Source organism: Triticum aestivum, chromosome 4D, assembly GCF_018294505.1.
Source record: "Triticum aestivum cultivar Chinese Spring chromosome 4D, IWGSC CS RefSeq v2.1, whole genome shotgun sequence".
NCBI classification, from domain to species: Eukaryota; Viridiplantae; Streptophyta; class Magnoliopsida; order Poales; family Poaceae; genus Triticum; species Triticum aestivum.
In genome coordinates this window covers 248,452,973-248,476,392 of record NC_057805.1, presented here as the reverse complement: position 1 = coordinate 248,476,392, position 23,420 = coordinate 248,452,973, and the positions used below count along the sequence as shown (strand labels likewise).

The 23,420-nt window shown below is 45.0% G+C and overlaps 1 long non-coding RNA gene across 1 annotated transcript in view; it reads right to left on the bottom strand.

Annotated features, from left to right (window-relative positions):
* Positions 1 to 17,003: 17,003 nt before the first annotated feature.
* LOC123099889 (uncharacterized) overlaps positions 17,004 to 23,420 on the bottom strand; it is an 8,318-nt gene continuing 1,901 nt past the window's right edge. The window contains exon 2 of the long non-coding RNA XR_006448284.1: positions 17,004 to 17,226. This is a non-coding gene — a long non-coding RNA (uncharacterized lncRNA). The remainder of the gene's footprint in view (positions 17,227 to 23,420) is intronic.

Here is a 23,420-nt window from a genome sequence, read left to right as displayed (position 1 = left end):
TATTTAGTGTAAAATTTTGACCATAGATTTACCTAAGAAAATGTCAATGCATGTCACCAAAACATATACCATTTGAAATTATGTTCAAATACGAAGCCAACGATATAATTTTTAGTGACATGCATTAACATTTTGTCAGTTAAATCTATGGTGAAATTTTGATACTACAAAATACGAAGAGTAAACCAGGACGGAGGTAGTACTTGCTCTTAGGCTAACCATAGAGTTACTAGTCTAAATTACTTGCCACTATGACTAGCCTAGGCTACTATTAGTACAACAACAAAATGATGCAGGTGATCACGTGAGAAAAAAATACTAAAAACATTTCTTTCGGTGCAGTGCGTAGATGCAGTTTTGAACACTACACTTGTCATCGTAGTTTGGGAAAATTACGAAAAAATTGAGCTACATTGTAATTACCGTTTACTAATAGGAAATAAGTTTCACCTCGATGAGTAGCTTCTCCGTGTACGGAAAGCATGTAAGGAATCCAACAACTTGATCTAGATTGGGGCTGATAGATTTTATTGCCAAGATCTTCACTGTGCACACAGACTAGGTCAAGCTTGTGGGAATCATTTTCTGGATGACAGTCGTAAATACATCAAGAATAAATTTAAAAATGTGAATTTCAAGAAGACGGAGAAGAAGATGAGTATTGTACCTAAATGATTATGGATCCAATAAAGAGAGTTCAGAGAATTTGGCAGATGAGTACACCAACGCTGTCAATTTTGGCACATCAATGACCCTGATTTTTGTTGGACCTTCTAGATCAGATACAAGCAATCTCTCAAGGAAAGGCGCATTCTCAATGACAATAACATGGAACGGCTGAAGTGATATATTCCCAATTGATGTCGTGTTGCGGGGCCAGCAAGACACATAAATCCATCGGAGATTCGTCGAGGCGATGTGGAGGCTAATGAACCATGGATCTGCCGAAGACGAAGGTACTCGAGCGCAGTACAGCTGCGGAAGAGGTGCTCCATAGCCTTCTTCGAGATGCCAACATCGAAGAGGTTGAGCTGCTTGAGTTGAGGGAGAAGAAGGGCGGGTGAGGCATTAATGTGGGGAAAATAGCAGGAGCTAAAGCTGGCGCGTCGTAGCGTTGGCGTGAGGCGGAGCGCGGACGGCGGGAGAGAGCGACATTGTCCAACTTCAAACCTGAGCTCCTCGAGCTGATCTAGGGCGGGGGATAAGAACCACTCGCCAAACTTGGCTTGGGCCTTGCAGTAGGTACTGAACATGCGGATGTCAAGGCGTCTGGCTGGCCCAGGGTGCGATGAAAGTATCTTGGAGACTGCGGCCATGCGTTTCCAATCCCCATCGCAGAGGCAACTATTGACGGTGAGGTTGAGGGGCACGCGGCGCCAGAGGGGGCGCCACCGCTGGGAGAGCAGGGTGGTCCGCACACAAATTTGGTGGGGAGGAGGCCGATGATGAAGAGCAGCATGTCGTCGGGAAGGTTGCTGATGAAGTCCAGGCTCGCCGGATGCGGTTTTGGCTCGAGCCGCCTCCACTTGTTGGATGCCTCGCCGTCCATCTCAGCCGACAGCGACGCCGGTGTACACGTGTGCTGGTGTGTATTGTGTGTTGGGTGTGCGCGAGTGCATCCTTGTGTGGATGCAGCCGCGCAGTGGTGAAGTGTGCGCGAGTGCATCCTTCACGCGGAAGAAGTGTGCCCTCAATTTACTAGCGTGTGGGGTGCTACCGCGAGTGTTCTCAAATTTGTTTACTTCACTGCGTGTGAGATGGGCCTCTAGTTTACTTATTTTCACCCACTGCCACATGGGCCAGCACACGAAGATCGGTCTACTAAACAATATACGGAGCTATACGCTGACACAGTGACCGTATAATCTCTCGGTGTAGAGAGTTCGAGTGAGAGGGGAGGCCCGTGAGAGATAGTAGAGAGAGAGAAAGAGCTACTCCCTCCGTTCGATAATGTAGTGACTATATTTTTTTAAAGTCAAACTTTTGTAACTTTAACCAAGTTTAAAAAGACATTACGTCTATCTACAATACCAAAGATAAATTATAGTATGAAGTAAGTACATGTTGTGATGAATCTAATGATCGTTCCAGATGTAAATGTTTTTCTCCACATATACCTGGTCAAACTTTTCTGAGGTTTGACTTTTCAAAACATCCATATGTTTATGGACGTGAGAGAGTACCTAAATAGAGAGAGAGATTGTGTGTGTCTGAAATAGAGAGAGTGAGTAAAAAAAGTGTGTGTGCATGTGTGAAAGAGACATGGACAACACACGATAAAGTAGAGAAAAAGCGTGTGTGTCTTATGCAATCATATCACACATGCATCTTCGACAGCGGAAGCGAGGTGAAGAGATAGTGTGTGGTTGTTTGCAACCGAGAGAGAAAGACCCCTAGCACGTGGCCAAGAGAGGTGTGACAAACAAGGGAGAGAGGTCGAGAGAGACGTATGGATAAAATGCAAACATGGGGAGGGGAGAGTGTATGTTTGTGACAGAGAGATCCCCTGGAGATCGTGATGAGACTACATGGGTGGGAGATCGAGTGACAAGGTGTGTGTGCGGTAGAAGATACCCCGAGAGATATCGACATAGACGTATGGATGGAAGGAGACAATACGTGTGTTCCTGATGGCTAGTGCACTACTAGGAAAAGGCCTGCTAGTGGCGCACCTGTTTTGCCTACTAATGGCGCACTACAGGTGCGCCACTAGCATCACGCCATTAGAATTTTTTACTAATGGCACACCACAGGTGCGCCATTAGTATCTGGTATACTAATGGCACACTAGGCAGTCCGCCATTAGTACATCACACGGTGCGCCATTACTATCTGACTTAGTAATGGCGCACCACATAGAAGTGCGCCATTACTAACATATTTTTTTCAAAAAAAATTCAGAAATATTTTTTCCAAATTTTTTTTCAATTTTTTTTCTTAATCTCGGGTCACTATGGCTTAATCTTGGGTCAATATGCTTAATATCAAGTCAAATCGCACTCCGTGGTCAAACTTCCCGAAAAGTCACCCATCCTCACACTACTCCAGCCCAAGTACGCTTAACTTCAGAGTTTTATCCAACCCCAGCACCAGCTCACTTCACACGCACTTGTTGATATATCTAGCATATCAATCCTATTAAACCTTGTTGATGTCTAGGACTTTGTTCATGTTCATGAGTGTGATGAAATTTTGAAAAAATATTTCAAACTTTCGTTCATATTACGTATCATATTTTGAACATTTTTTCCAAAAAAAAATTTGAAACAATTTTTTTGTTACTATTGGCGCAACTAGCAAATGGTGCGCCACTAGTAAGTTTGAATTTTTTTCATTTTCCCCCCTCTAGATCTTAAAAGCCCCGTATCTTTCGTTCTGTTAGGTTTTGGGGGATTTTGAAGATGTTGAACGGGGTTTCCCCGGTTCAATTCGGATGTATCTTTTCGATTAGATGAATTTTCATATAAAAACTTTTTAATTCGAGTTCGTATGCAAAAGTTATGCCCATTTTACAAATTCCAGAGAGATTTTGCAAATAAAGTCGAAATTCATATTTGTAAATTTTCCCAACAACTAGACCACATATCACATGGGAAACTTATTTTATTTTATTTTTCTGACATTTCCATCATTTTCTTTTATTTTTTTCTAAAACTGAAAAGGCGGTCCAGGGGGGGTGCATTCGGTGGAATTTTTGGGCAACGTTAGTAATGGTGCACCGTGGGTGTGGTGCGCCATTAGTGTCGAAACTAGTTTTAACTAGTAATGGCGCACCACACCCACGGTGCGCCATTACTAACTTTGAAAAAAAATAAAAAAATTGTTGGTAGTGACGCACCGAGGGTGTGGTGCGCCATTACTAGTTAAAACTAGTAATGGCGCACTGTCCCCTGGTGCGCCATTACTAGTTTTGAAAAAAAAAATTGTTAGTAGTGGCGCACCGAGGGTGTGGTGCGCCATTACTAGTTAAACTAGTAATGGCGCACTATCCCATGGTGCGCCATTACTAGTTTTGAAAAAAAATTGTTAGTAGTGGCGCACCGTGGATGTGGTGCGCCATTAGTATTTGGACACTAATGGCGTACCAACACATGGTGCGCCATTAGTATATAGTAGTGGCGCACCACATGTGTGGTGCGCCATTAGTGTCCATATTATCTATAGCCCTTTTCCTAGTAGTGGTGAGAGATAGTCATACTTAGGGGGAGTGTGTGCGCCTATGATGGAGTGACGGATTATGGTACTTAGGGGGTGAGTGTCACATAGAGAGAGAACAAGGGCAGAGAGTGTTAGATGGGTCTATGTAGCGCGAGCGAGATATGTGAATCTGTGAACCAGGGAAATATAAAGTTTGAGAGAGACAGAAGAGCCCCAATACGGCTGAGTGTTGCGTCAGATAGCTGAGATGGGGAAAGAGATACTCCATCCGCTTGATAATGTAGTGCATATAAATTTTTTAGAAGTCAAACTTTGGAAACTTTGACCAGGTTTACACAAATATTATTTATATGTACAATACCAAGATACATAATACGAAACTACATCTCATGATGAATCTAATGATATATGTTTGCCATTCTAGATGTAAATGTTTTTCTCCACGTACATGGTCAAACTTTGTGATGTTTGACTTTTCAATAAATCTATATGCTATGGACCGAAGAGAGTGCCTAAGTTGAGAGAGATCAAGTGCATGTGAAGGAGAATGAGTGAGTGTGCAAAAAGAGTGTGTGTGTGTGTGTGTGTGAAAGAGAAAGGGGCAACAAACGATAAATTAGAGAGAGAGAGAGAGTGTGTGTGTTCGTTTCTTATGCAAACATATCACTCATGCATCTCCGAGATAGAAAAGCGAGGTGAGGAGATACACGAAGATAGCTAGTGCGTGATTGTTTGCAACAGAGAGAGACACCCCTATAGCACATGTACAATAGAGGTCTGGCCAACAAGGGACAAAGGTCGAGAGGGACGCATGGAGAAGATGGACGCATGGGGAGGGAGAGAGGGTGTGTTTGTGATAGAGAGATCCCTTCGAGATCGTGAGGGGACTATATGGGTGGGAGATCGAGGGACGAGGTGCGTGTGTGATAGAAAGATGCCCCGAGAGAAATCGAGATAGACCATGCACATGTTCGTGATGGAGACTAAGAATTAGCTAGTCATATACATATAGGGGAACTGTGTGTGCCTACAATTGAGTGAGATACCATCATACTTGGCTAGGCATGAGATTGTGCGTGTGTGTGCATGTGAGATGGAGAGAGAACAAGGGAGAGAGAGAGTTTTAGATGGGTCTATCGTGTGCGAGTGAGATATGCATGTGTATGTGTGACCCAGGGAGATGGAAAGTTTGAGAGAGAGAGGGAAGAGCTCCGAGACGGCAGACTGATGCGTGAGAGAGTTATGGGCAACGCGCCGGGGAATTTAGCTTGGACTAGAGAATCATACATAGTGTGCAGGAGAGACCTATATATGGAGTGTGCATGAGAACTAGAAAGACCCCCCCACAGAGAGAGAGAGAGAGAGATAGGCGGGGAGAGGGACCATAAGGTTTGTGTTTGAATGCGTGCGATAGAATTGAAGATTGTCGGCGAGAGAGAGAACGGGAGTCCGGGAGAGGGGGAGGTCGCGTTTATGCATCAAAGACTGATATAAACCATGTTTCGATATAAATTTGCATTCAAATATTTGAATTGGAGAGCAAGTTGTCTGCAATCCACACATGAACGAAGATATGCATATCAAACAAGTTCATTGTTTGATTTTCAACATGTTCATGGAGTACTATAATACTGTACAACATGCTACTCGATTGAGGTGTTCAATTTTGGATTTAGTTCACTATTTTGACCTGGTGAACGAGCTATTTCATTGAATCAAGATATTTCATTTGGGTTTGATTCCCATGTTTGAGTGGGTCAACTATTTGCCATATAGTAAATCATTAGCAACGAGCATGTAAAAAAAACATTAGTCCCGAGCATCATCTCACCATCTAAAAAAGAAGTGGCAAGCTAATATTTCAAAATTTGATTCGAATCGACTTGCTAAGGTAGACGTGGTTGCTCGTTCTCCAAAAATTTGAACAAACCACTAAACACCCTATGCTCTATGGAATTCGCCCGAGCAAATAAATGGGAGACGCGAAATTACCGACCTATGTGGGACACGCATCAATTGGCCCGTTGTATATCGAGGGTAGGTTCGTAACTTCATCCAAGCGCGCCTTCTCCTCGGTCGAAATGACAGGTGCCGAATAATTCATAAACAATGGGCGGTAAAACACCCTCTCCTCGTGCGACATCGCTCGCGCCGACAATTTCAAAACACGCCCTCATCGGTCGAAATCGCTCGTGCCCACTATTTCAAAACATGCTCTCCTCACCCGAAATCCCTCGCGCCCACTATTTCAAAACACGCCCTCCTCGCCTGAAATCGCCGGCACCCACTATTTGGGAGAAGCAAAGTTACGCTACTATCCCCGACCCTCAGTACACAGACCCAAGCCCAGAAGCCTAAAGGCAGGGGTAGAACTATAACGCCCCCCCACACACCCACACACATTTCAGACAAATGCGTCCGTAAGACATAGTTCCCCCTCCCAATTCCCCATTCATACCTCGTGGGCGCCAAATCACCTTCTCCCCAGAAGCTCCCTTATACCCAGCCACGAAAACTCATCCCCTCCTCCATGGCGCCCCCACCGCACCAAATTCAACGCCACCCTTCTCCCCAATGCCGGAGACGCTGCCCGTTTACCATCGTGCCCTGGGCCATGTGCCTCATACTCCGTGCTGCCGGAGCTGCCTCGACGACGGTCGCGTGAACCGTACTGGAGCCGATTCACCCCCGCCGTTGTGCACAACACCGGAGCGGCTCCAACTTCTGATGCGTCCAGGGCCCCGGTGCTGCTTCCCCGTAGTCGTCGACTATCGCGACATCTCTGCTTTCCCGCCGCCGGTAGCCACCGCAACCGCGCCGGCCTCACTGACTCAGCAGCTGGAGCTGCCTATTTCGCCGGGCCACCAGGTAGGTCGTACACTCATCTCAAATCACTTTATTTAGGCGTTAGTTGTCTGAATTTTTATTCTGGGCCAATCGATTCCCAATGGGAAGCAGCACCCCTCGAGGCAGCGGAGCTCCTAGGCTGCCGGTTGGCTGGTGTCTAACGTAAGGGTGTGGGGGTGTAAGTTCGCCGCGGAAGCAACGCTTAGGTGGCTATCTTAGAGTTGCGTGGGTTGAAGGTACTACCGCCACCGGATCTGGATGACGGCGAGTCTTTGTGGATTGACCGAGGGCGGCGCAACCACGGCAGTGCGGTGGGGCGGGGAGCGGGGTTTTGGTCGGAGCTCTCGTGGCCAGGGACGGCGAAGGCAAGCTGCTCTGCCAGTGGTCGCTCGCTCTTCGGGGAAGATTCTGAACAGTGTCAGCCGGGAGGCACAAGACCGCCATCAAACAATCCGGCATAGATCGGACAGTACCAAAATAAAATAAATTGTGTGACCCCAATTTAGTTTTCAGTCAACAGACATGTGACCACTCTTGTACCTTACTGTTGATCTCTTAGGGTATTTCTTCAAATCAGAGATGTGTGTCATTCTTAACATTATGCATTTTCTGCATCTTCAGCCACACCATTTTCCTTCTCACCGCAGCTGCTCCAACAAGGGAAGCATACACCAGAAGGGAGCTATAGTCCCCACTTAACAGTTCCCTGCATCGAATGCGCGTGCCCAACATGGACAACCACAAAAACTGCAGGGCCATCGACAAGTCAGCACATGACGCTCACTCCGATGGATGGCGGCCAGATAGGTTGTACCCTCATCTTACTTGTGTGCAACATTTATGTCTTTGTTATTCATCTAAGCATGGAAAATAGATTATCACATTTCACTGTATTATTCATGCTGATCTCTTACAGGTCTTGTTCAGGAGTTAACGTTGTTCCATAGTTCAGATAAGAGACTTGTTCTTTAGGTAATGTTGTTCCAGAGTTATCATCCATCAGCCAATGCTATCCCACAGGCTGGTTCTTATAGTATTATACCACTTCTAGTACTACCTATCTTTAATACTTTTGTGTGCCATCTAGTTAATCTCGAGTACAAATGATACATATTCTATAGCTTTATTCTATGTTCTCCCTTTAGTTTTTGAGACCTGTTGCTGCATAGTTGTCTTCCATGCATGTCATGACATAAATCTAACTACTAGTTGTCTTCCATGCATGTCAGTAATAATTGCACACACTGATATATCCACAAGAACCTGACGGAGCAATGTAACGGCCAACCAACTTGACGTCAATGATACCCAATATGATGTAATATGTAAAGGCAGTTCTTCAGAAGACTTGTAGAAAGGTGATGAATCCTATTCACCCCACAAGGTCCTTGCTCTAACTTGGCCCATGATATGGGTACAACATGCATATAATGTCCTGGAGTGCATCTACTCTGTTGCAATGCCATGTGCTTAGCCTGCTGATCATGCATGTAAATATGTCATGCCTTCCTGTTTTTAGTAGCTATTCCATTCATGATAACATGTTTTCAAATTCAAGTATTGTCATTCTACTCTATCACAATGCGATCTGCTTAGTTTGGACATCATGCTTCTGAATATCTTATGCATTGTTATTCATCCGTATGTACTCATCTGTCTACCATACCATGTTTTTTTACATTGAAGTGTTGTTCTAGTGGTCTGTTGCAATGCCATCTTAGTTTCCCAATCGTACACCCATATGTTGCCTTAGTGCTTTTCTGTATGTATTTCGCTATCATATAGTTTACATTCAACTAGTGTTTTTTTACTCTGTTGTACTGTCGTATCCCTAGCTCTTACATCATACTCCCTCCGTCCGGATTACATGTTGCAGAACTGGATAAAAATGGATGTATCTAGAACTGAAATATGCCTAGACCCATCCATTTATTTCCGGATGGAGGGAATACATGTCAATATGTCACGCCTTTCTATTCTTCAGTACCTATTCCATCTCTCTGTTGTAGCATGTTTTATAATTGAAGCACCATTCTTCTATATAAGGCATGCAAGGGGAAGATGGCTATGTTAAAATGTGAAGGGTTACAAACAAGGTCTTTGCAAAATATCCAAACTCCAGGAGATAGTAAACCAACTCCGGTGCTCATAGATACTGCTCCAGCACAGAGAAACCCAACTCCTACCGATAATAAGCAGATTCCAGTGGCCAAAGAACTAGTCCGCTCTAGTCCAGCAAAAATGTGTCAACTCCATTCTAAGAAGCGTGTGTGTATCCTCGCATCATGAAATTTTATAGCATTCTGATCATATTTTCTACATGTTTCTTACCCATCTCACTTTTAGAAAATAAACTTAAAGGATAGAAGACTTTCTATACTGGGATCGTATTCGAGGAAAGTATCTTGCGGGAATTCTCTGTGCTCCAATGCTGATGTAAGTACCTGCTGAATATCACTATATTTTTACATCAACATGTATTTTGTTAATCGGCGTGAATCCAACCTTTATCTGATCTAAATTTAGTTGTAGCAAGATGTATATTTAAAGGCGACAATGTTGATTTTTTGTAAGGATAACTGCCTGGTAGTTTTGCATACCGAGCTGCATGAGTGTACTATCTCATATCATGCACATTACTAAATTGTAGTGCTGTTCTGGTTGACCATTCATTCATTGTGTCAATGTTGCTTTTGTATTAACTTACTTGGCTGGTGATAGCTGTGCCATATTGTGTTAATTTGTTGTAGGATGGTGTTGTCTGGTTTCCCAAATATTTGTTGTGTCAATTTTGCTTTCCTATTATCTGACCTGACCAATGGTAGCAATGCTAGTGTGTTAATTTGGAGCAGGCTGCTGAAGATAAGAAGACAAACTCTGAAAACAGCAAGGCAACCCCATTGTTTCTTTCCAATAAATCTATGCCAGGTAATATGGCAATAACTCTTGATTAATCTGTTCAGTTCCCCTCCTAATTTATGTTATGATGCAGTGTTCGAGACACTCTCCACTATCAATAATACAAGCCTACCAAAATTGCCATCTAAATCTGTTCAGTTTCCTCTATCTCCAATGCAACAGAAAAAATGTATGTTTGTGAACCAATTACTGGCAGACGCAATGATGGAAATCGTGGAGGAATCAGAGGTGCAAATTCTTGTGCAACAACAACTGATCAATGTTTTTAGAGACAGCGTAGCAAAGAAGGAAGAACTTGCTCACATGCTTATGGGCGTCATCCGCGTTGCGATTGTAGATTGTGAGGTTGTAGATCGTTAGGTTCTGTTCATTTATTTGAACTGGCATCAATCTTCGATTGCCAAGTGGATGTAATTTCCTGTAATATATGTTGGATGTGCAACGTTTTTCCTTGTATGTCGTACGTTTGCTTAGCGCGCCTCGGATTCCAGCTAACTGGTCGCTAGGAAGCTAAAAATGCAGTGAAATTTTCAGTTAGCATGAACAGTCGTGGGCCCTATATGAAGGAAGCAGCCCACTGCCCTTAATGGGCTTCCCTAATGGGCTCGCAAGGGCCAAAATTCTCATTGGCCTTTGATTGATCGGTTTTGGTCCTGTCCATAATTGCTCGTCGTAATGGGCTCAAATTATCTAATAGGGCCTACAGACATGTTCGAACTTTAGGGGGGCCATTAAGTTAATGGGCCGTAACCAGGTCGAAAGCTCTATTGGGTCGCTATAAATGAAACAAGCCGACAATTAATGCTCGACCCTGTTACCTCCTGAGTCATTAACAGACCGACATCAAAGTGGGCAACAGGTGGGCCCATTTGATTTCATGGGCTGTTAACAAGCCGATACTAAGGTCGGGCTATATATGGCCGAACTATACTGTGGGCTTTCAGCAGGCCGAAAGAGACAGCGGGCTCATAATGGACCATGAAGAGCAAGGGCCGCTAAGAGGCCTAAAGTCAGGTCGTACTGTATATGGCCCAACTAGGTTGTGGGCCTTTAGCAGGCCAAAAGAGAAACTGGGCTTGTATTGGACCATGAAGAGAATGGGCCGTTAAAAGGCCAAAACTCAGTTCTGACTGCAAATGGCCCAACTCATTTGTGGGTCGTTAACAGGCTGAAAGACACACTGGGCCGGAAATTGGCCCAACACTTAAATGGGTCGCTAAAAGGCCGAACGATGTACATCCTTCAAATTGGCCCATCCCTTGAATGGGCCGTTAATAGGCCGAAACCACATCGGGCCGATATTGAGCCCAAATATATAGCGGGCTGTTAACGAGCTCGAAGTGACGATGGGCTGCAATGGTGTCAAATCTTTAACGGGCCTTTAAAGGGCTGAATTGGCACATCTCGTATGGGCCATGGGCTTAAATGGACCTGACACAAGTAGGCCTTATATGGGCCGGCCTGCTAATTTTGACTGGGTCGGCCATTTTCACCTGAATGGGCAACTGTTGGGCCTTGCCACGTGCCGACATATCATAGGCGCCTCACGTACTATGAGTGGATGACATCTTTCCCAACGCTGAGCCGACACGTGGATCCTCCGGTGAATGTGAATTTTACACGTGGAATTTCCCATTGGTCGGGGCTGTTAACGGGTTATCGGATCCAAATTGGCACCCGATAGCTTAACGGCGACCCGTTACGGTGGATGCCACGTGTCGGTCACCCTTGACAAAAACACTTCCATGAAGCACCATTTATCGTCATGGAAGTGGACACTTCCATGATGATAATTTTGGTATTGTCATGGAACACTTCTACGGCAGCACAAGTATGACTATCATGATTCTGTCATAAAATCGTCATGGATGTACATGCATGACAGAAAACGTGACCTACTGTGACAACATGTATCATCACGGAAGTGTATTTTTTTGTAGTGTAAAGGTTACCCTGGTCCTCCTTTTATAGCTCAAGGGGTTACCACAGTGGCAAAAGGGTCTTTACAGGGTGATTAGATGGAAACAAACTTATCATACCTAACTCTGTTAGTTAGGAAAAAATGCATTAAATCCGTCGCTAGGTGTCAGGAGGAGGAGGAGCCCCGACAAGGTTGCCGCACCGCATGCTCATCCACCTCTTATTATCTTGCCAAGCCATTAGGACGGGTGCCGGTAAAGGTAATTTTCCCTCCAGTAGGCCTCCACGTGCCCGACAAGCTCTGCCTGCGAGCTCGACACCTCACCGATGGGTGACAGCCTGGTCAATGAGGTGGAGCGCTAGTGTTTTGGCGTTGGCCTACCGGGCCTGGCGCCTGCCGGACCTTCATCTTGCCGGGCTAGGCTTGCCGGCAAGAGTTATCTTCAACTTGTAGTTTTTTCTTGGTCTTCTTAATGTGCTCCTTGATCTCACGAAGAGATGCTATCTTAGATTGGTAAAACTTTGTTTGAAAATCTACCCATGCCAGGAAAGCTGCAACTTCTTTGTGCGTAGTCAGGGTATTTTGTCCCTTGTCTAATACACCGACACTCCGCCTCGCGCCCACGCTATGCCTCGCCAGGTTCATGAACAACCATTTCCCGCCGATTAATGTTGTGCCCGCTCTTTTCTCCCTCGACTAAAGCACCTCGAGCTCTTTTCCATTTGCATTCCCAAGGATGACATGGAGTGCCTACGCCGCGGTTGTACTACACTCGAGTACCTTCGTCTTCTAGCAATCAATGGGTTGAGTAGCTTCCACATCACCTCCATGACTCTTCGGACAATTTATGTGTGTTGCTGGTGTTGCAACAAGAGATTACATAAGGTGTATGACAATATGGTCAATGAGGACACACCTTTACTTGAGAGATTCCTTGTAGTTGATCAACAAGGTCCATCAAGAATTAGTGTCATTTCTGCACCAAAATTGACAGTGGTGGGCTACTTGTCTGTCAAATTCTCCGAACTTGTTATTCGATCCACACCAGTTCAGGTACAACAGTCGCCCTCTTCTTATCCTTCTTGAAATTAACATTTTTTCTAATTTTGAAGATGTATGCCCGTCTGTCATCCAGAAAATGATTCCGAAAAGCTTGATCCCGTATCTGCGCATGTTGAAGGTCTTGGCAGTAACCTGGACCAAGTTGTCAGTTTCCTGAGATGCTTTCCATGCCGGGAGAACCTATATATCGAGGTGATGCTCCTTTCCTATTAAATGTTAACCATAAGGGAGTTTAATTTTAGGTACCTTTTCCCAAGTTTACAATGACAAATGTACTACAATTTCTGAAGGAATTTTGGAGGATTTCTGTACATAGATGTATTTTCTCCTATAATGGTTGCTTGCATATGGTTACAATCTGTAAGCATTTCCCCTTTGGATTCATATGTCTTTTGTAGGGAAATTTCCATCCACTCCAAACTCTTGCGAAGAAGCCTACATTTTTCTAGATTGTAATCAAATGCGAATGTTAATCATGTAGGATCGAAGATCGCATGTCCCTCTATTCATGTATTTTAGAATCCTGCAAATCAAAGAGGCGTGTAGTAGTGATCAAAGCTGCATGTAGGCACTAATACGTTCTCTTCTTTTGCAGATAAGATTAGGCCCGGTAGTTGATGATGTGATACAATGTAACAATCACATTTAATGCCTCGATCTGCATCTCTCAAAAATTACTTTGAACTACTACTGAGGGACCCGACCGGAGATTATATTGTCCAGGTTCTTTGTTGTGAGACCAAGTGTGCTAAAGGTAATCAGGTTTTCCCTACAACTCCGAGCGTCCAGTTCTAGTTGTAGTAGATTGGGATACAACTCCGAGCGTCCGTTACCATAGACATGGCTATTCGAATAGATTACTTCCCTGCAGGGGTGCACCAACTCACCCAACACGCTCCATTAACTCTCGCCGGACACACTTTTCCTGGTCATGACCGGCCTTGGCTGATCGACATGCCGTAGTCCTATTTATGCTCAATAGAGAGGCCAGCACGCCGGTCTACATCCTAAGTGCGAAGGGGTCATGGGCCAGTCAGCCTAAGCACTCATGCGCATTGCGAATGCGGCCTGGAGCAGACCCACCTCCTTATACAAGTGTAGGCGGTTACCGTCGAACCGGGCGCGTGCCGCTCAACTCCTGACGTCCGAAGATCTTTTTGGAGAATCATACGATGCCGAGTGTCCATACTTATTCCCACATGGTGGTTAGTGCAAAAAGGCCAGAGGCCTGCTTACATCACATATCCAAACCCGTTAGTGTATTGGGAGCTCGCGAAAACAATCGGTGATCCTTCGCCCCGTCTCGCGGACTTACAACAAGGGCCAAGCCCGTCCCTCTCTAGGGTGGTCTGCTTGCCCGGTCGTGCCGCGTCATTATCTCGCGGGTACCCTCATGGTCAACCTGACTTCAATAACTCTCGCGGGTACCCCTTGGGTCGACCCGACTTCAACAAAGGACTGAGGTGAAGGTCAAGGTATTTGTGTGTCCATAACATCAAGGGGGAATCTGAGGAATCACCCTCGATGGATTCCTACTCGATGTAACCGTCAAGGTGACCTTGGAGGAATCACCATCGAAGGGTTCACACTTGAGGTGTTGCATGACAAACTCATCATCAGGAGTGATGAATGAGGAATCACCCTCTGTAATCCACGACCGATTGGCTACATTACAGAAAAATCATCAGGAGTGAGATGCGAGGTATCACCCTCGTCACTCGATAGTAACTCTGCAGAGTCATACAACTAAGGGGGTGTTGCTGATGATGTGTCAGTCTCTACACATCGATCTCATTGATCGAGACATCCAAAAGAAAAGCATGGCAACACGTACAAGGGTGCGGGGCCACTGATGGATCACTATCCAGTCTATACTAAGCATATAGGGTAACAGGTAAAGTAATAACAGAAAGTTACAAAAAGCAGGCTATGCATTAGAATAGGAACTATCGAACAATATAGCAAAATCTAATGCAAGCACGATAGAGAAAGAATGGGTGATATAGGAATGATCAACGGGGTTTTTCTTGCTTGGAAGCTCTGGTCAGAGGGACGAGTCATGGTCGACGTAGTCGTACTGGGTGTCACGAGAAGTCTCGAGGTCTACCGAAAGAATAAGGGACATGGGGAAACAATTAAATACCGGAGTAAACAAATACAACACAATGCATGTCATGGCAGTATGTTATGCTAGGGGTGCTCTTAATGCATTACTAAGAATTTTAGACGGAGCGGGAAAATATCCGAGAATATTTTCTCAGCTCCAGGTATTTCTCGGTCAGAAGATCCGAAGGGGAAAGTTCCATGTTTGCAGTGTTGGGGGCATGTGACAGTATGTGGACGGCATATTCCGATTCATATTATTTTTATGATCATTTTCATGTATAAATTATTTTCATCAGAGCTACGGTTTATTTTCTATGAATTTTTAAAGTTTATTGAATTTCTGGAATTTACTAGAATTGTTTTAATACGAGTTTGACCAAGTCAAATAGACTGGTCAAATAGAGAGGGGTGGCCCACATGTCATAGGCTATACCTAAACAAATAAATAAATCTAACTTATTTATTGGGGTCCTACATGTCATCTACTACTAGACTAACTTAGCACTAATCTAGTCCTAAGCCAGACTAACCTAAGTACTAATTAGTACTCCATCCGTCCGGGAAAAGTTGTCCCGAGCTCAGTTCATTTTGAATTTCGCAAAAAACCCTCCTGGTTTTAAATCTCGTGCTAATCCCCCCTCGCCTCTGCTTCTTCACCTTGGACCACGGCTGGACCAAGCGGCCATCGTAGCTACCGACGAAAGCCGCCGTAGAAATAGCGGGCGCCCACCTACGCTGCCGCCCCGCCACCCACATGCATCGCTGCCACACTAACCACTTGCGCCGCCACCCCACCGCCCACTTGCTCCTCCAAGGCGACCACCTCGACGGGCGCCTCCTCCTAGTCGCCCTGCTCGTGTCCCTGGACGGTTCCTCGCGCCTACGGAAACCCCAGCCGCCACTCCCCTGTCACTGACTTCGGCAATCAGGGCCCACGCAGGTCTTCCCCGGTGGCGGGACAAGTTGCTGCCGCTGCCGTCCGGCCGCCACCTACTGCTGCCGCTGCAGCCCGCCCGAACGAGTCTGCGCGGACCTGCTGCTGCTGTTGGCGACTGCATCTGCCGTTGCTGTCGGCGACTGCCTCTGCTACTGATGTTGGCTGCAGGTAGTTTTCTTAAAAAATGGACTGATTGTGGCTGATTGATCTGAACCTCTCTTTGTCTGGAATTACCTAATGATGCAGGTTTCAGTTACAGTGTCAATTGTTTTCTGGAAGAGGAATGTCAATGATTAGAATGACCTTTAGATTAATGTTAGTGAGTATAGGAATGTCAATCGCAGTTCAAGTTACAGTGTCAATTGCAGTATCATCACACTTATGTAAGCATTGTACTTTGTGAAATCTTTCTTGTTCTTTGTGAAATCTTTGTTGTTCCATCAGAGTACTGTACCTGAAAATTAGTGAAGTTGATTTACTGTTAACTGAATCATGACAATGCAAATCATCGAGTACATTTAGTTTTTAACTTAAAATTCATGGATTATATTCATTTTAATACAAAAACTGCTGCTGAGCATTGTGAAAAAAATCATGGATTGCTGTTAACTGAAAATTAGTGAAAGAAACTGCTGCTGATCATGGATTACTATTAATTAAAAATAGAGCGCCTGGCTTGTTTTATCATGGTGACGAGAACTGCTGCTGATCAGTGATTGTTTCATGATCAATTGATTCTTGATGCATTCAGTAGATGCATAATGCATGATCATGGATGCATTCAGTAGAAAGCAAGTCTAAAGTTCCACATCCATTAGTTTGAACTTGCAAAAAAAGGCACTATTGATTTAAACTTGCAAAAACAGGCACTATTGATTTAAACTTGCAAAAACAGGATTGCCACGGTTTTCGTAGACAGAGCATTTCACAGTAGGGGGGTATACTTGCAATGAGTGGATGGTCCTGCAATTTTTTTGGATCATGCATTTCACGTAACTGGAAAATGCAGTTGCAGAGTGAAATGCTCTAGACTATTAGTGACTAATCCAAAAGGAAAAAAAACTAGTTCACATCCATTAATTTGAACTTGCAAAAATAGGCAGCTATTGATTTGAACTCTTAACTACAGTAAGAGCTCAGACTCACGACTGAAAACCAAATTCACTCCAGAAAATTCTTGTCTGTGCATGTTGGCATGTTGCATGCCTGCCTGCTTGTGACGGCTTGATGAAGAATGGATGGATGCTTGGATGAATCTAAAACAGGGTCTCAAGAACTGCACCGAGAAGGAGGAGAACTTCAGCGATACTTCAAACTTTACTAAGCAAGCAACTACTGTACTTAAAAAAGGAAAAACATACAATAAAAGAAGACATGACAATAGGAATTAAGTTGGAATTATTTGAATAAAGTTATCAATAGACAAACAATGCATAAGCCCACTAATATAACAATATAAATACTACATCAATAGCAGTAGGAAGATACAGTTATCAATAGAAGTGGCTGCAACATCAACAAGCAATAGCATATTAGCAAGGAGTAGCAAACTAGCAATGTCTGTTTAGCAGTTTATTTAAGAAAAGTCTTACCTGCATCCTCTTTGCGAGTCAACTAGTCCAGATTTTGGAACCACCTCTAACCTTTGCTATGCTAGTTGCTTCGTTCTATCGCTATGCTGCGCTACCTATCACTTGCTCTTCAAGCCTCCCAAATTGCCATGAAACCACCTCTAACCTTTGTCACCCTTCCTAGCAAACCTTTGTTTGGCTATGTTACCGCTTTTTGCTCAGCTCCTCTTATAGCGTTGTTAGTTGCAGGTGAAGATGAAGAAGTTTGTTCCATGTTGGAACATGGATATCATGAATTTTGTTGGGATATCACAATATTCTCTTATTTAATTAATGCATCCATATACTTGGTAAAGGGTGGAAGGCTCGGCCTTATGCCTGGTGTTTTGTTCCACTCTTGCCGCCCTATTTTCCGTCATACCGGTGCTATGTTCCTTGATTTTGCGTCCCTTACGCGGTTGGGTGATTTATGGGACCCCCTTGACAGTTTGCTTTGAATAAAACTCCTCCAGCAAGGCCCAACCTTGGTTTTACATTTGTCTCACCTAGCCTTTTTCCTTTGGGAGTCGCGCTCCCGAGGGTCATCTTTATTTACCCTCCCGGGCCAGTGCTCCTTCGAGTGTTGGTCCAACATGTCAGCCGCCGGTGGCCACCAGGGGCAACTCTGGGCTGGCCTACCGGATGTTTGGACAGTCCGGTGTGCCCTGAGAACGAGATATGTGCAGCTCCTATCAAGATTTGTCGGCACATTCGGGCGGCTTTGCTGGTCTTGTTTTACCATTGTCGAAATGTCTTGTAAACCGGGATTCCGAGACTGATCGGGTCTTCCCGAGAGAAGGAATATCCTTCTTTGACCGTGAGAGCTTATAATGGGCTAAGTTGGGACACCCCTACAGGGTATTATCTTTTGAAAGCCATGCCCGCGGTTATGTGGCAGATGGGAATTTGTTAATGTCCGGTTGTAGAGAACTTGACACTTGACTTAAATAAAACACATCAACCGCGTGTGTAACCGTGATGGTCTCTTTTCGGCGGAGTCCGGGAAGTGAACACGGTTTTTGGGTTATGTTTGCCGTAAGTAGGAGTTCAAGATCACTTCTTGATCATTGCTAGTTTCACGACCGTTCCGTTGCTTCTCTTCTCGCTCTTATTTGCGTATGTTAGCCACCTTACTTGCTTAGTCGCTGCTGCAACCTCACCACTTTACCCCTTCCTTACCCATTAAGCTTTGCTAGTCTTGACACCCATGGTAATGGGATTGCTGAGTCCTCGTGGCTCACACATTACTACAACAACAGTTGCAGGTACAGGTTTTGCGATGATCATGACGCGAGAGCGATGTTACTTGTTTTGGAGTTCTTCTTCGGCTTCTTCTTCGATCAGGGGATAGGTTCCAGGTCGGCAGCCTGGGCTAGCAGGGTGGATGTCGTTTGAGCTTCTGTTTGTGTTTCATCCGTAGTCGGATGTTGTTCTCATGTATATTGATGTATTCTTGCGGCATTTATATGCCTTGTATGTATCCCCATATATTATGTAATGTTGATGTAATGATATCCACCTTGCAAAAGCGTTTCAATATGCGGGTCTATCCTTGGTGGGACCTTCGAGTTCCTCTCAGATAGGGTTGCATATTGGGCGTTGACATAGTGTTACTATCTACAAAGCTAGACTTGTCGAAAAAGGTTTTTGACAAAGTTCAAGGTGTTGACTACGATGACAGTTTCTCACTCGTATCTATGCTTAAGTCCGTCTAAATCATGTTAGCAATTGCCGCATTTTATAAAATCTGGCAAATGGATAAACAAAACTGCATTCCTTAATGGATTTATTAAAGAAGAGTTGTATATGATGCAACCAGAAGGTTTTGTCAATCCTAAAAGGTGCTAACAAAATATGCAAGCTCCAGCGATCCATCTATGGACTGGTGCAAGCATCTCGGAGTTGGATATACGCTTTGATAAGTTGATCAAAGCATATAGTTTTATACAGACTTGCGGTGAAGCCTGTATTTACAAGAAAGTGAGTGGGAGCACTACAACATTTTTGATGAGTATATGTGAATGACATATTGTTGATCGGAAATAATGTAGAATTATACTGCAAAGCATAAAGGAGTGTTTGAAAGGAGTTTTTCAAAGAAACACCTCGGTGAAGCTGCTTACATATTGAGCACCAAGATCTATAGAGATAGATCAAAACGCTTGATAAGTTTTTTCAATGAGTACATACCTTGACAAGATTCTGAAGTAGTTCAAAATGGAACAGTCAAGGAAAGAGTTCTTTCTTGTGTTACAAGGTGTGAAATTGAGTAAGACTCAAAGCCCGACCACGGCAGAAGATAGAAAGAGAATGAAAGTCATTCCCTATGCCTCAGCCATAGGTTCTATAAAGTATGACATGCTATGTACCAGATCTATTGTATACCCTACACTGATTTTGGCAAGGGAGTACAATAGTGATCTAGGAGTAGATCACTGGACAGCGGTCAAAATTATCCTGAGTGGAATAAGGATATGTTTCTCGATTATGGAGGTGACAAAAGGTTCGTCGTAAAAGGGTTACGTCGATACAAGTTTTGGCACTGATCCAGATGACTCTAAGTCTTCATCTGGATACATATTGAAAGTGGGAGAAATTAGCTAAAGTAGCTCCGTGCAGAGCATTGTAGACATAGAAATTTGCAAAATACATACAGATCTGAATATGGCAGACCCGTTGACTAAACTTCTCTCACAAGCAAAACATGATCAAACCTTGGTACTCTTTGGGTGTTAATCACATAGAGACGTGAACTAGATTATTGACTCTAGTAAACCTTTTGGGTGTTGGTCACATGACGATGTGAACAATGGGTGTTAATCACATGGTGATGTGAACTATTGATGTTAAATCACATGGCAATGTGATCTAGATTATTGACTCTAGTGCAAGTGGGAGACTGAAGGAAATATGCCCTAGAGGCAATAATAAAGTTATTATTTATTTCCTTATTTCATGATAAATGTTTATCATTCATGCTAGAATTGTATTAACCGGAAACATAATACTTGTACATAGACAAACAGAGTGTCACTAGTATGGCTCTACTTGACTAGCTCGTTGATCAAAGATGGTTATGTTTCCTAGCCATAGACACGACTTTTCATTTGATTCATGGGATCACATCATTAGGAGAATGATGTGATTGACTTGACCCATTCCGTTAGCTTAGCACTTGATCGTTTAGTATTCTGCTATTGCTTTCTTCATGACTTATACATGTTCCTATGACTATGAGATTATGCAACTCCCGTTTACCGGAGGAACACTTTGTGTGCTACCAAACGTCACAACGTAACTGGGTGATTATAAAGGTGCTCTACAGGTGTCTCCGATGGTACTTGTTGGGTTGGCGTATTTCGAGATTAGGATTTGTCACTCCAATTGTTGGAGAGCTATCTCTGGGCCCACTCGGTAATGCACATCACTATAAGCCTTGCAAGCATTGCAACTAATGAGTTAGTTGCGGCATGATGTATTACGGAACGAGTAAAGAGACTTGCCGGTAACGAGATTGAACTAGGTATTGAGATACCTACGATCGAATCTCGGGCAAGTAACATACCGATGACAAAGGGAACAATGTATATTGTTATGCGGTCTGACCGATAAAGATCTTCATAGAATATGTAGGAGCCAATATGGGCATCCAGGTCCCGCTATTGGTTATTTACAAGAGAGGTGTCTCGGTCATGTCTACATAGTTCTCGAACCCGTAGGGTCTGCACGCTTAACGTTCGTTGACGATATAGTACTATGAGTTATGTATGTTGGTGACCGAATGTTGTTCGGAGTTTTGGATGAGATCACGGATATGACGAGGAACTCCGGAATGGTCCGGAAGTAAAGATTGATATGTGGATAGTAGTGTTTGATCTCTGGAAAGGTTCCAAAATCCATCGGAAGGGGTTCCGGATGTTTCCCGAAATGTTTGGGCATGAGAACATTTTATCTGGGCCAAAGAGGAAAGCCCACGACGTTTTTGGAAAGCGCAAAAGGAAGTTTTGTGGAGTCCAGGGGCCAGACGCCAGGGTCCCTGGCGTCTGGGTCCAGACGCCGGGAACCCTGGCGTCTGGGTCCAGACGCCGAGAACCCTGGCGTCTGGCCCTGGAGTCCGAGAAGGACTCTTGCCTTTCGGGTGAAACCGACTTTGTGGAGGCTTTTACTCCAAGTTTCGACCCCAAGGCTCAACATATAAATAGAGGGGTAGGGCTAGCACCCAAGACAGATCAAGAAACACCAAGCCGTGTGCCGGCAACCCCGTCTCCTCTGGTTTATCCTCCGTCATAGTTTTCGTAGTGCTTAGGCGAAGCCCTGCGAAGATTGTTCTTCACCAACACCGTCACCACGCCGTCGTGCTGTCGGAAATCATCTACTACTTTGCCCCTCTTGCTGGATCGAGAAGGCGAGGACGTCACCGAGCCGAACGTGTGCAGAACTCGGAGGTGCCGTGCTTTCGGTACTTGGATCGGTCGGATCGTGAAGACATACGACTACATCAACCGCGTTGATAAACGCTTCCGCTTTCGGTCTACGAGGGTACGTAGACAATACTCTCGCCTCTCGTTGATATGCATCACCATGATCTTGCGTGTGCGTAGGATTTTTTTTTTGAAATTACTACGTTCCCCAACAGTGCTTTAGTTAGCCATCTCCGGAGCTTGGTCTGTGCATCAGTTGGACGTTTCCAATGCCTTCTTGCACGGCCACCTCGCTGAGCAGGTGTTCTGTGAGCAGCCCACCGGCGTCGTCGACGCCACGAATCCAGACCATGTGTGCTTGCTCTCCCGTTCCCTTTACGGGTTGAAGCATGCTCCTCGGGCCTGGTACCAGCGCATCGCTGTGATCCTGCAGACGCTCGGATTTATGCCCACTCACTCCGATGCGTCGCTCTTCGTGTACCATCACGGAGTTGACACGACCGACTTGTTGCTATATGTCGACGACATCATCCTGACGGCATCCACTGCCAAGCTCCTTCAGTGGCTCACTGCTCTTCTTCGCCGATGAGTTTGCCCTCAAGGACTTGGGGCCCCTGCACTACTTCCTTGGCATCGAGTGGTTCGATGGCCAGATGAGTTCTTCCTGCATCAGCAGCGATAAGCTCGTGAGCTTCTTGATCGCGCTGGCATGCTTAACTTCAAGCCCACTCCCACGCCCGTCGTCACCAAGGCCAAGGTTTCTACTCTGGAGGGTTCTCCATCGTGGGTGCTCTACAGTACCTGACTCTGACGCTGCCCGATATGCAGTATACTGTTCAGCAGGTCTGTCCTCAAATGCATGCTCCACGCGACTCTCACTGGATCCTGGTGAAGCTTATCCTCCGTTACATACGCGGCACCCCATCCATGGGAGTCACACTGACGGCCTCCGCCTCCACTGACCTCATCGCCTACTCTGATGCGGACTGGGCTGGTTGCCCGGACACACGGCGCTCCACCTCGGGGTACTGTGTCTACCTTGGGCCATCGCTGATCTCTTGGTCATCCAAGAGACAACCCACCGTCTCCCGCTCGAGTGCCGAGGCACAATATCAGGTAATGGCTAACGCCGTTGCTGAATGCTCTTGGTTCGTCAGCTGCTCCAAGAGTTGCTTTGTGATGTTCACAAGACCACGCTCATCTACTGCGACAACGTCTCCGCCGTGTAACTCTCCGCCAACCCAGTCCACCATCATCGAATGAAGCACATTGAGCTCGACATACACTGTGTTCGTGAGTAGGTGGCTCTTGGGCGCATCCGGGTCCTCCACGTCCCGACGGCGCAATAGTTCGCCGATGTCATGACGAAAGGACTACATACTTCTGTTTTCGAGGAGTTCAGGTCCGGTCTTTGCGTCTCCGGTGATGCTTCGACTGCG